General features: G+C 40.9%; 1 protein-coding gene across 3 annotated transcripts in view; it reads right to left on the reverse strand.

Annotated features, from left to right (window-relative positions):
- The window catches only part of usp6nl (USP6 N-terminal like), a 106284-nt gene extending 102375 nt beyond the window's left edge, over positions 1-3909 (reverse strand). Inside the window, exon 1 of one of the 3 annotated variants that reach the window (XM_026148326.2) lies at positions 2794-3909. The gene's annotated coding sequence lies outside the window, so the exon portion shown is untranslated. Of the gene's footprint in view, positions 1-2525; positions 2547-2793 lie in introns of those variants that run through there. The other 2 variants (XM_080291730.1, XM_080291729.1) reach the window with 2 other exon arrangements.
- Positions 3910-13214: the final 9305 nt, after the last annotated feature.

Genomic DNA, 13214 nt, shown 5'->3' on the forward strand with positions numbered 1-13214 from the left:
AACGGATGCTAAAGAAGAAGACTTCAGAGAGGGGTGGATGTAGTGAAGGATGCTAGGGATAGTAGGGATTAGGTGAGATGGAGGCAGATGATCAGCTGTGGTGAGCACTAATGGGAACATGCAAAGAAGAAGAAAAAGTGATGCTGGGCTAGTTGGCTTGTTGTGATTTGCTGCCTGGCTAATAGACTAGTACAAGAAAGATATAAATTATTCTCAGTAAAGTTTATGTTAAGGGTCCCAGATGGACAAAGATAAATTCATCATACGGCAGGAAGAAAACACTGAAAACAGACCCAACTTCAGCCAAAAGGAGGTCTGATATAATCCATCCACAGCACAGGGTTAGTCCTTAATATGTTGCAGCGTGACTTGGATTACTCACTATGAAATAGTCCTCATCAGAGGCCTCATGTCCTCACTGAAATCTTAGGTCTCACTGAGATTGACTCTCTATAATCAAGCACCATGATAGCAACAGACAAAAACACTGTGCAGTCATCCAATGGCAAAAAAAGCAAGACCAGAGTTTCCTTTTCTTTGGTCTAACTCTTAGATGGAAATGGTGATCTATATGCTGTATATCTATATGATGATCTATTAGAACAGCTGCTGAAGAAACCATGGCAATGGGAAAGGTGTGCCCATCCACAAAAAGTAAGTAAACCAAGCTTGATTTTTGTGCCCATGCAGACTGAAACACATAGCTGGACTTCTCGTACTAAAAGCCAATTTAGAGGGTCATTAAACATCTCCTAAACATGTAAGTGCTAACAGAATGAAAAAGTGTTGTTAGGTGAGGTGCAGCAAACAGACCACATCAAGACAAATTAAAAGTTTGTGAAACTCTACAGTGTGCTTACTCTTACTTTATAAGCATTATGGTAGGAGCCTAGAAGAAGTAGAAAGTGTGAGTTGCCATGCCCAGGAATGTTGCTTCTAGTTTTCTGACATCTATCTCTGATTGACAGAGCTGGGAAAGAACCGATCCCAGAAAAGCAACTCAGAAGCAGCAGCAGGGCAGTGGCGACAATGGCTCAAAATAAAAGCTGATAAAGCGCATAGTCTGACCCTGACACATCCTGACATGCTGCTCATCTCAAAGGCAGCCAGACGCTGAGCACTGGAAATGCAGCTCTGCAGGGGACAAACAAGCTTAATCACAGGTTTAAGGTGAAGATGACAACTGTGATAACGAGGAAGAAATCTTTAGTTGATTTATGCCTCGGTTTCTTTTTTCAGTCTTGGGGCTTTGTGTCAAGCGATGCAGCTGGACAACACCTCCAAGGTTTTCGATGTAAACACCGTGCACGGCACAGCCTCACTTGTGCACACCACTACAAATGCCTTGTGTTTTGAAATTGTAAAGCTCCCAACCGAGTTAAGCCGCATTATCCTGAAGCGGGACAGGAGGGATAGAAAAGCACACCACTGTCAAGTGTGCAACATTCAGAGGTATCATTTCCTCCTATTGTTTTCAAAGTAAAACAGTTTTCTTTTCTTTCGGTAATGCGAAAGTAACGCTGCATGTAGTTTACGTACCTGTCAGTGAATGAAAAATACCTTGAGAAATTTCCTAATAAACTTTTTTTAAGATAAGACACCAGAATCAGAAGATACAGAAGTACAACTGTATTGCGACGTTACACATGATTTCCACAGTGCTTATTTAGTTGGTTTTCAGTATAAATAATGCTTTCAATAACAAAGAGTGATCAGTGCATCCCTAGGGGTGAATATACGCTCTTTTAACCGTTGTACTGGCAAGTCTCTCGCTTTTAATTTGAAAACACATTTGCTTTACTTCCGATTTTTTGCGTATTTCTAGCTGAACTGACGAACCTCACTTCAACATAACTGGCCCCTTCTATCCTTTCCTCTCCCGTGAAAACCATGATATCACACACAGTGGAAAGCACATTCAGTGAACGATTTTACAGCTTTGACGGTGAGCGCAGGGGAGGGTGGGGTCATCAAAATGAATGACAGACCGTCACGGCCAATTAGAAGCCTGAGAGCACGCGTGGACAGCCAATTAGAAGCAGTGAATGGTGCTTAGTCTATATTGATTCCGTTGCGGGAGGTACACAATCAGCTGAACTCCAACCGGAACTAAAGCGATTTTAACATACGAATAAAAAACAATGTGCTGAAAACCCCACGAAAATACTGAAATTATAAATAATTACTGTACAGCTCAAAGCATGGCGGTTAAAAGGAATTTGCGGGATTCATATCCAAAACTAATGGTGATTTTTAAGCTTTTTTTCCACGCTTTTTTTACGTGTGAGCTCGTGTGAAGCAGGAAAGATCTTCAAAACGATAACAGTTGTTCTATGACTATATATAGTAAATGTAAATAAATCATAATCAACGACAGCTACTTTTACTCGCATAACCACCCCTTTCAGCGGTAGCTTTATTTTATAGGATGAGACCGGAAGTTGCCTTCTGCTACTCTGCTAGCTCAACACCGGAGGGGTTTGGCTAGGTAGGCCTCAGTGAATACAAATAAGTACAAAGTTTACCACAATAAAACACAATGAACCATTCCCTCTAAACGCAGAACGACTCGAATTATCCCACACAGGCGCCGGGAGAAGTCCAGAAAAGCCCCGGCGCTATGCTCCACTTCACTCCCAAACGCCACCGTTTGCGGGCTGCCGTCATTCAGCCCCGCGGTATCGCTACTGTGTCCACTGACAGATGCCTTTCAGGAGCTGTTCGACAACTTCCCAACCGCTGCAAAATTAATTCCCGCCGCACCGGCGCAAAACTAACTCCTCAAAGGCTCACCTTGCTCTCAGCGCGACAGCTCCTCCTCGGTCACAAACCTCAGGGCAAAGTGGAGCAGAAAGCGTCCATGGTCCCGTACCAGGAAGTCCAGGGCACTTCTCAAACTCCGTGTGTGGGAAGCCGTGCAGGATCCCAGCCAGGTAGCAGCAATGCGCCGCCCGCCGGGCTGATCTGATCTCACCGGCTGGATGCTGCAGCTGCAGCTGGGGCCGAGCCCAGTCTGCAGGACTGCCCTCACACAACATGAGCCACAGGGCTCAGGGTCGTTCCTGCTTCCTACGGTGTCCAGGAAAATCCCAGGAAAACTGTGGGCTCTGATCAGAGTCCCAATCAGAATGTCATACATGTTTTAATCACAATAATCGATCAAATAATCAATCACAGGGCCGCTTGCAACTTCCATATCAGTTTTTTTACTTTGTTTATTTTAATGTTTGTTACTGACTAGGTAAAAAAAAAAAAAATCAACCACGCGTTTCCTATATGGTAGTCCACATCCCACCAAAGACTGTTCAAAATTTGCATCAAGAGATAGAAAAAGATCCAATTAAAAGCAATAACAATATGAATAATAAAGAAATACTGCAGGCTTTTTGACAGTGTTTTTATTTTTTATTTAATTTTATTGATAAAAAAGAAAGAATGAAAAAAAAAGAAAAGTTAATCTGAGATATGTTTAAAAAATTAATTAATTAAAAAATGTATACAGAAAAAAGGAAAAGCAAAATTCATTTGTACTGCTTACAAATGGTTGCTATACGCAGTAAAACACACTCAGAGATTTGTTCTGTGTACCAGGAGTGCCGTGGGAGTGATGTATACATGTGTAGTTAGCAGGTATCTATTGTATGTTGGTATTGTGAAGCGTGACGTGAGAACAACAGTTTTGTATTGGATGAACTATTTTGCAAGGTGGCGAAGCAAAGGTTTATTTAAATAAAAGGCACAATCCCACTTAATCCTTGGCTATTTTAGCAACTAAATTGGCCACTTCCAGTCATTTGTGACTACTTTCTGTTCTTTAATGACCCTGTTTATGTTTATTCCTAGACTGTTTTCTGTATCTGCCATAGATATTCCAGAAAGTGTTCTAACGTGAATAAATATGGCTTTCTGCATTCAAAAACAAACCTCATCTCCCTCACCTTAGCTGTGACAAAAGTACTGAACCACATTTATATCATCCTGAAGGCTTTCTACAAGATTTTGGAGCTTGCCCTTTTATCCAGAAGAGCATTTGTAAAGTCAGACACTGGTGTTGGACGCTTACAGTCGCCGTACTTGTTCATCCCAAAGGTGTTTGATGGGGTTGAGGTCAGGGCTCTGTGTGGGCCAGTCAAATTCATCAAGCCATTCTTTTATGGGCTTCACTATGTGTGCTGATCCACAGTCATGCTGGAACATGGAAATGTAAGCTGAAGAAGCTGAAGCGTGAACATCTCTCTAAACATTTAAGCTGAGGTCAAAGCTCAGGACAAGATCAATAACAAGGTGTGTCAAAATACTTTTGTCTGTATAGTCGTATCTGTCCCAAGTATTGAAGAAAGTACTCATTGTGCAGAACAACACAACTACAGTGGCCTCAAGGTGCTTTATGCTGTAAGGTAAAGACCCCACAATAGTGGACAAACCCCTTGTGAGCAAGCATTTGGTGACAGTGGGAAGTAAAAAAAATCCCTTTTAACAGGAAGATCCTCAAGTAGAACCACGGTCAGGGAGGGACAGCCATCTGTATAACCTTCTAATGATGGAGCTGGAGATTAGTTTAATCACTGATGCTGCGCTGGGTATCGTTATCTGATACAGCATCACATATTCTTGGATTTCAGTTTTAAAATCCACCAAAAAGGAAGTAACTGAAGCTCTAAAACAAATGGTAAGGAGTACAAAATGCAGTATTTGCATGTAAAATATAGACAATAATGTACATGTGTAAGAAAAAGTAGATTAAGACTCCTCTCTGTTACATCCACCACTGGTCCGATCAAATTCTAATCCATTTTTGCATTTTAGTTTAGTTTAGTGGTATTTGTTTTAGGGCTCCAGGGAGGGTGGATTATATTTTGAAGGGGATGGTGTCACCCCATAAGCCTTGGCAGAGGTTTCATACAGTACGTTGATATTAATCAGTGATAGTATGTTAATCACAGGCGTGCATTGTCACGCTGAGATTAAATTTAAATGTGGTGCTTTTACATTCAAGTTAGTCCAAGTAAAAGATGTTTAATATTCACGTGGTTCCATTTATAACTGCATGTGGAGGAAACAAAAACATCTGGTCTAGTCTGTCTTTGAAGTGGGCCGGACCAGTGAAACTCCCCTTTCTGTCTGTGTGAAGAAGTTTAACTGCACACTTACTCCCTGAGATATCACAATATAAGAAAAAGAAGAGGAATTTCAACTGTACAGTCTCAGTTTTCTTGAGATGATACAGATTTACTGTAGTCTATGAAAGAAATCCATAGAAAATTCCAAAGCCTTCCAGTGGGCCGGTTTGGAGTCTTTGCGGGGCCTATTCTAGCCCCCGGGCCTTATCTTGAAACCCCTGTCCTAGAGGATTTTGGATGAACTTCTTCCATCACACACTTTAATCTGCTGCTGCCGCTTCCACCGGATTCATTTGTATTCCCGTCTCGGCTTCATCGACAAACAGGACTTGTTCTGATGAAGAGGGTGTTGAGTGTCCACACGCTTCACGCGGTGTGGAAACATTTCCCTCGCTTCACTGAGGAATCCATTACCGCCGCTGTTTACACAACAACAACAACGCAGGCATTTGCTGATAAAATAACAGATTACATAATGATAAGGCATTAGCAGTTGCCCTCTTTAGATACATTTGCTCTCCAGTGGCATAAACCTCGCACGTTCTAGACTAGTTTGGCTCCAGTTTTGCTTTGCAGGTGAATTAATAATCACATCAGTTATTTGTAAGATTTCTGATCCAAATCATGTAAAAGATCATAACATTTTTTTTATATATTTTCTAAGCTAACCAAACTGGACTTTATGGAAAAGAGAATATAGGATAATAAAAGTCCCATAATGTACCTCCAGCCTCCAATAATTGGGGGCACAGGAAGGAAAAAGGAGTAAAATTGTGTTTTTGATGCTATTAAAAGCGTAGCCTGCAGATGGACTTGGATGCAAAGGATATTTTTTATATCTCGTTGTTTTTGTCTGAAAAATTATATTTCATCGATGTTGGACATGAAAAAAAAGAGGAGAGACGAAGAAAAGAAAAGGAGTTGGGGGGGGGGGGCTGTCATGATGTTTAAAAGAGCTGCTCCTGGCCTATTTGTATGAAAAAGAAACTTGCTGCTGATAATGTGCAACCTACTGTGGTGAAAACAAAAAGAGATGAGGGATGATCATAACGGTCCTTTTAGTGTCAGGTTCTCATCAAAATGCTTTTGAAAGTATTAAATTTGCCTTTTTTTCTGAATGTGCACAGTTAATGTAACTGAGATAGGACAGAAAATGACTGAACGAAAAGATCTGGAGTGATTGTGAGATTAAAAAACTCAGCATGTGCCTCCTACAGCAGGTGGATATGTCACTTTGATGCACTAGAAAGGAAAGGGCCATCGGAGGGTTGCTCATTGGAGATTTCTGTTCACAAAGTTCAGTACAAGTGGCTTTACACCGGGAGGGGACAGGAAAGGAAAGGAAAGGAAAGGAAAGGAAAGGGGAACTGGTGCTTTCAGTACCAGAATTGTCTTTAAAACATCTTTAAGAGTTTTAAATCCGTGCACATCCTGCAGATTTCCTCTCTGAGACAAAGCTACGGAGCGGCGTTCTGAGCCCGCTCAGCAGCGTCCAGCTTAGTTCAGCCAGGATCTGTCTGCTGTTTTGTGTTTCACTGGCGTTACAGCAGGCGCCGAGGCCCTGGAGGAGCCTTAAACACACACCCAGAGTGTATAATGAGGCCTGGGTACAGGGGCTGCACTATTTACTTTCGAGAGCATACTGTTTATAGAGAGGAGCTGCTTAACCCCCACTAGCAGACCATATTATTGACTGCAGAGCGCTGACTGGTGACTGGGACTACACCTGATGCCTTCAAATGTAACGCGCCGCCATCATTTGATAAACAGAACAGGACAGGGTCAACCGTGTCATCAAAATTCCCACAGAGGAACCAAGAAGTCAACATTCATAGCCAGCCTCTCTTCTTTAACCTGTTCCAGGTCAGGTTGTTGTTAAATGGACTATTAAAGGTTAGCATAGTTAGGCAGTTTTCACTAACATAAACAGATGTGGCATATTGTCTGAATATAAGGAAATCGTTAGTTAATCAGACAGCTGACTGAGTCAGGAAAAGAACTCAACCAGACCAGGTGGCACCTCGACAGAGCTATGCATAAATAAATTCCTACAAACGTCAATTAACTGAATCAACATTGTAAAGAAGAGGAGGCCAAAACTTCTGAACAGCAACGTGAGACACTGAGATTTCCTCAAGCTCCTTCTGTATGTTCCTTTTAAATCGATTGTATGTAAATTCTGCTTTATACTTTCTCCAGTTCTGAGAGGATTAAACTGAATATTAATCACTTCTTTAGTCAAAACAAAAACTCTTTGCAGTCCCTTCTGTTAGCCTTTGGTGAACCACAATCACATTCCAGACGTGTCTCAATGATTATCAAAGGAAACAAGACTCTTCTGACCACATTTTGTAGCTCCATTGAGGCCAAGGGTCTGAATACTTTTATAAATGAGTGCTATCAGACAGCAAAGTTCAGTAAAGTGATGTGAAGGATCTTTCAGAGATTAGCTGTTAGGCCTTCACAGCAACCCAGAAGTCCTTAAGAGGTGCACAAATAAAGAGAACAAACACCTCTAATTTAATGCTTAGGTGTTCTTAGGATGTGTATTGACTTTTCTCAACAATGTCAGATTCAATCCCAGTTACCCATTGATTTATTCATTTGTTGCATGTTGTGCTCATTTATTGGAAATGTCCTTCATTTGTCAAGGATGCACTTTCCGGTGAATCAGAGCCGAAATCTGTGGAGAGCAAACCAGAAAAACACACAAACAAGCAGCCGATTTTAAATGGATGTGTGGTCCGATCAATCGATACGCCTCGGTCTGTTCCGGGCTCAGTGACAGGAAACAGCGTCACAGCCAGGTTTGATGGTCCTGCAGACCTGTGCCGCCTGCCTATTTGCTATCCTAACGTGTCACATGACCATGTTAAAGGGGCAACGCGGGGGACTCGATTCGGGCTTGGCCCTGCCGCGAGTGTTGATTTCACGGCCTATTAAGCCGCTGATTGTGTCACGGCTGTCTGCAGCGAATTCTACATCAGTTCCACCTTCGAGTGCCCAACGCAAACACAACAAAACACTTCTTCATCAGGAGTCCACTTAAAGTAAGCTGAGGGATCAAACGTGCTGGAAACAGGTTGGCATGTTACATGTGCTCAAAGCATAAAAGCTATAAAAACATGCCCAAAGAGTTGCTGAGGATATTTCGTTTAATCGAGCCTCCTCTCCAAGTGTTCCAGCGCCTCAGGAACGTTTACATGCACAAAATGTTATCCTTTATGGGCCTGGGGTGAAGGATGGTGGCCCACATGTGAGTTTCATTCCCATTCATCCCTTTCTTCCATTGTGTGTCACTTCATGCCATGTGTGTATTAACGTTGTGTAACATAAGAGGATTTGTACAGTAAGTCTGTATTTCTTGGCAGCCGTGGAAGTCCATCCTACACAAAACATGGGGAAAAATGGGTGAAGCGGGTGGAATAGCAGCCCATACAGGCGTGCTGGAGATCACCTGGGCGTACGTACCTGCCGGGGAAGGACATGCCCAACCTCCCCTATCTATCTTTTAAATGAGTTTTTTGAATTCACTTGCTCAGTTGTCTGAGTCGAAAGATTACGTATCTTGCGACTGCATTGTGCAGGATATTGTGCTTCCACCTGGAATGAAATGTGTTCTACAAATAGTTTTTTTTTATGTTTGCTCACTGATAGGAACTCTAAAGTAATAAAGTAGCAGGCCAGCAGCTGGTAAGAAAACAGCACCTCTTGTTGTTGTCTTTTGTTTTCATATAATTCTCTTTCAGCCTCTTCATTGTTGCTCTGCATTGCTTCGCTGTGTGGTGGATGAGGGAGAGAGCACGTGAGGTTCCTTTAGTTTAAGTAGTTTTAAGAACTACAGTGATCCATCACCATTAATTGCATACTTTATCACACGCATATTAGCACTCTGTTGGTGTCACATTAGTCATTGTCAGCATTTATAACACACCATTTTACAACTATTAGGCTATTAATTAAGAGTTTTCCACCAATAATCTCTCAATCACTGATTATTGACAGTGAGTAAGGAAGCTGTTGTAGATTAAAGATCTCTTCTAATCTGATGATAAAGTGTTACTAGTGTCCAAATAACTCTTCCGGCTTTAAACTGAGGTTTACTGACGACTAATTCATAGGATGCTGCCGTAAATTAACCCACACAGGTTAACCAACTGAAGGTCTACTGAAATCCACAGGCTTTATTCTCATTTAGTGGAAGACTACTATAGACCTCGAGAGATCTTTATTAGAATAGAGATGTTCAAATTAATCTAATAAAAGAGGCAAAAATGCTTCTGAAATCATAGCAGTAAAAATCTCACCTTAGAATGAGCGAGGCAGGTTTACAAATGCAGACACTCAGCTCATGGTGCCTGTGTCTGTACGGGGGAAGTAGGGAAAGGGTGCATCCTTGAAGCTGTCATTCATTTTATGGCATATATAAACTATATGGCATATTTGTGATTTATTTTGAACTTTATTTGTGCCATTGATGCTTTTTGGGGCATCTTTACTGGAATTATCTGGCTCATAATATGGCTTGACATGTACTTTGTCCTGTGTAAAATACATAAAGAAATAAAACACAATAATAATCATTTTAAAAACACAATCCAGTTTTGGTAAGTGACATTCTCTCTGACTCTTTTCCTTTAAATATGATCCAAAAAAACAAACAAACACAGTGAAAGCCAAAATACTAATTTTGAGACTTTAAAATGCATATTCCAGAACAGGTAAGGTAGTTGATGTCCATCTTTTACATACAGTCTTTGAGTGGGCGACGTGGTCACCCATGGCTGCACATGATGTTCCTGTAAGTACTCACATTAGGGTTGCTTTTATGTTAGCTTTGTCACTCTAGACAATAATGTAAACACAAAGTGACACTTTCTGTTCAGTTTCCTGTTAAAAGTGAGTTCTTTCTTCCCACTTTCACTAAGTGATCTTCACAGAGGATCAGTCAATCAGAAAATATAAAGCATCTTGAAATGACTGTTGCTGTGAACTACTGCTATATAAATAACATAACTAAAGGTTTGAACTGATAAGAGAGACCATTATGTTTCATGCCAGCTGGGTAACACCACCCTTAATGAATAGTATTACAAGCAGAATCATTCAAAAGCTGGCTCCATGTTTCCAGCTATGGGACAGACACTCGTTTCATCAAACAGGGCTTATTCTGTGCATATGCTGCTGTCAGCTTAAAATAACAATAAATCTGAATTTTTAATCATTGTTCTCCACCTTTTCAGCTATGGTGTGTATTGACAGGTAGTGACTGAAGTGCACAGGAGTGTTACTGTTACTTCAAAGGCCTAAAGGGTGCTGTGGGAGATAAGTACCAATACACAAACACAGCCTTTGGCAGAGATCAAACACTGATTTGAGATCCGGGACACTCAAATATCAGTGAGGAATAAGTGGCCTAATGAAGGGCATGGTATATTGTGCTAATCTCATCAAAGAGCTTCCCATTTAAACCAAACACACACAGGCATTATCCTCTGATACTGAGGCGATGCGCTCTTTTGTGTGGTATCAGCAGAGCATCGCCTCTGTGACTGCTGGTTTTGTGGACTTCCTTTTATCACGGCTTTCCTTCCTTTTTCAAAACACAAGATGGCAGCATTGCATCAGCTGACTCTGCTGACGGGAGCCACATGCACAAACTCCTTTTAGTAGCTGCTTTTTACACGCATATTGCTCCGGTTCTTCCGTGTTCTGCCAACAAGCTTAAGCGTTGCATAAGCATAACAATTCGGTGAATATTTTGTCTAACAAAGGGGAATGACTCACTTCAGTTCTTCAAAGGAATGCATAAGAAATAGGAGGTGAATATGAAAAAAATAAAAATAAAAAGCTCTCCCAGGCCTTCCTTTGATCAAGACTATAATTTAATTACCTGCATACCAAAGAGAGCCTTTATTTGGAGTTTCAGTCTCAGTTGTGTCTTTTTTGTTTTCTTCACCGTGGCACGCCGGATTCAAAGTGAAGCTTGAAAAGTGGGGAAACGAACGGTTTTGTTCTTTAAAAGCTGAATAGATGTAAATCATAATGTAATCAGCTCAGTACAAAACTGATATACTTACAGTAAATATACTCCGATAGAGGAGCTCTTTCTTCATGCTGTTTTTTTAACCTAAAGTTCTGCACAATAACTAAAGTCATTTGATCATATTATTATTATTTGCTGCTAATTTTCAGAATTTGCAAGTATTTAGTAAAATGTGCATATTTTTCCTTCTTAAAATGCGGTCCCTCTCAAGAATAACACAGTAATTACCTTTTTAAATCGTTCTTTGTATTCTTAAAGTTGCCTCATTTTGGTGTTAGTGTTTGGCACTGATAAAGTTCCTGTACTGTTTGTATATTTATTCTTGCCATTTTGTATTACATTACAGTTTAAAAACGGTTGTTAATAAGCACACAGTCCAATTCAATTGATCTTCTTTGTGAAAGCTGATGAATATTTCATTTTTAAATGACACAAAGCAGGATTTTCACATCTTTCTCTTCTGTGTTTCCATAGTGGTCAGTGAATAGAAATAAACGGAGCTAAACATGTAAAATAATGTTTTTTTTAACTCTTCTAGATTAATATATATATATATATATTTGAGGCCTTGTAAGCACAGTATCCATTACATGAACTGAAATATGATGTCACTGGGTGGGTTACTACCAGTACCAACTACTAAACTTAAATTGTCAATCCAGCCAGTGGGAGTTTGAGAGTATTTAGACCTTCACGAGTCCTCTCTCCTTATGTCTCCACCCTAGGAAGACAGGAGAGGAGGAAAGGAATCAAGGAGGTACAGAATGAAAAATATGACGCAGGATGCAGCCACCTCCTGAGCCCGGGTCTGCTGGAGGTCTTTTGCTGTTAAAAGAGTGTTCGTCCTCCTCATAGGTGATCCTCTGTTACTTCAAGAGTCTCTCCAACTTTGTGGGGTCGTACCTGTTTCTGTGAATGGTTTATACACCATATATAGCAACTTTATACCTGGTATCTATAGTGGGAAAATGTTGTAACCAGGAGAAAAACGCTCCTTTCCTTGAACTACATTACCTGTGACAAGTGTTGGAACTCTAAACATGTGCAGCAAATCTTCCTTGACCTTTGACCCCTCTATAAAGCAACCCCATTGGGAATAATCTGGCTTCCTGTCTGCTGTCTCTGGCGGAGCATCAGCCACTGCTGGCTGTTAATTTCAATTAGCTCAAATCAAACACTTCTCTTCCGCTCATCCTCTCTCTATGACCCGACCAATTTCCTGCTTTCTCTCCTCTGCTTCTCAGAGGCGACGGCGAGCACAGAGCATCCCATCTCGCTCCTCGCAGGAAGGAATTCTCTACGTTTCCACTGGGAATGTGACGGATTGAGAGTGTGTGCGCTTGTGTGTCAGCCCCCTTGGCATGTCTCGCTTCTTGTCAGAGACTGAATAATACACAAGCTGTGTGATTCAGTAGTAACAAATGGGCTGATTATCAGCTGCACAATGCTTTAATGTAGTACATTCCACTCGTATCATTCAAAATACGACATGAATTTACTCGCAGTGGCTTGGTCACACTCCAAAACCATCACCGTGTTCCAACATTGCATTTAGCGTGACTCCTCTATTTTCATTCGCAGTGTCTTTGTGTTTGGTGTATTGATCCAGTATCACTGCTGTCTACTCGCTATTAATAGTCTGGTATTGATTGTGGGATTTATTCATGTGTTATTCATTCAATGTGGCTGAGAGGCTTTGTGATGGGTGTGTTTTAGAGGACACCTTTGTGGTGTCTCTTAAGGTCACCTGGATACAACTGTAGAAAAATGATGTTTTTTAGTTAAATAACAGTGTCTGTTATCACTGGAACTATTCGTTTCCTTTCTCCACTGCACATTTGGCTTTGTAATATATTGTTCATTGGAGTGTTTGCAAATCTTTTATAAATAAAACTGTGTTGTTGCACTGCTAAAATGATGTTCAAAGTACTTTTTAAATTTGAGAAGAAAGGAAAGTGCTGAATTCTTGAAATCGTCCAGTGTTAAAAATACTCAAAAGGAAACAAAGTAGAAAAGTTGAAATTCGAACATCCACTCTGATCAAATCT

This window comes from Astatotilapia calliptera, chromosome 17, assembly GCF_964374335.1.
Source record: "Astatotilapia calliptera chromosome 17, fAstCal68.1, whole genome shotgun sequence".
NCBI lineage: Eukaryota > Metazoa > Chordata > Actinopteri > Cichliformes > Cichlidae > Astatotilapia > Astatotilapia calliptera.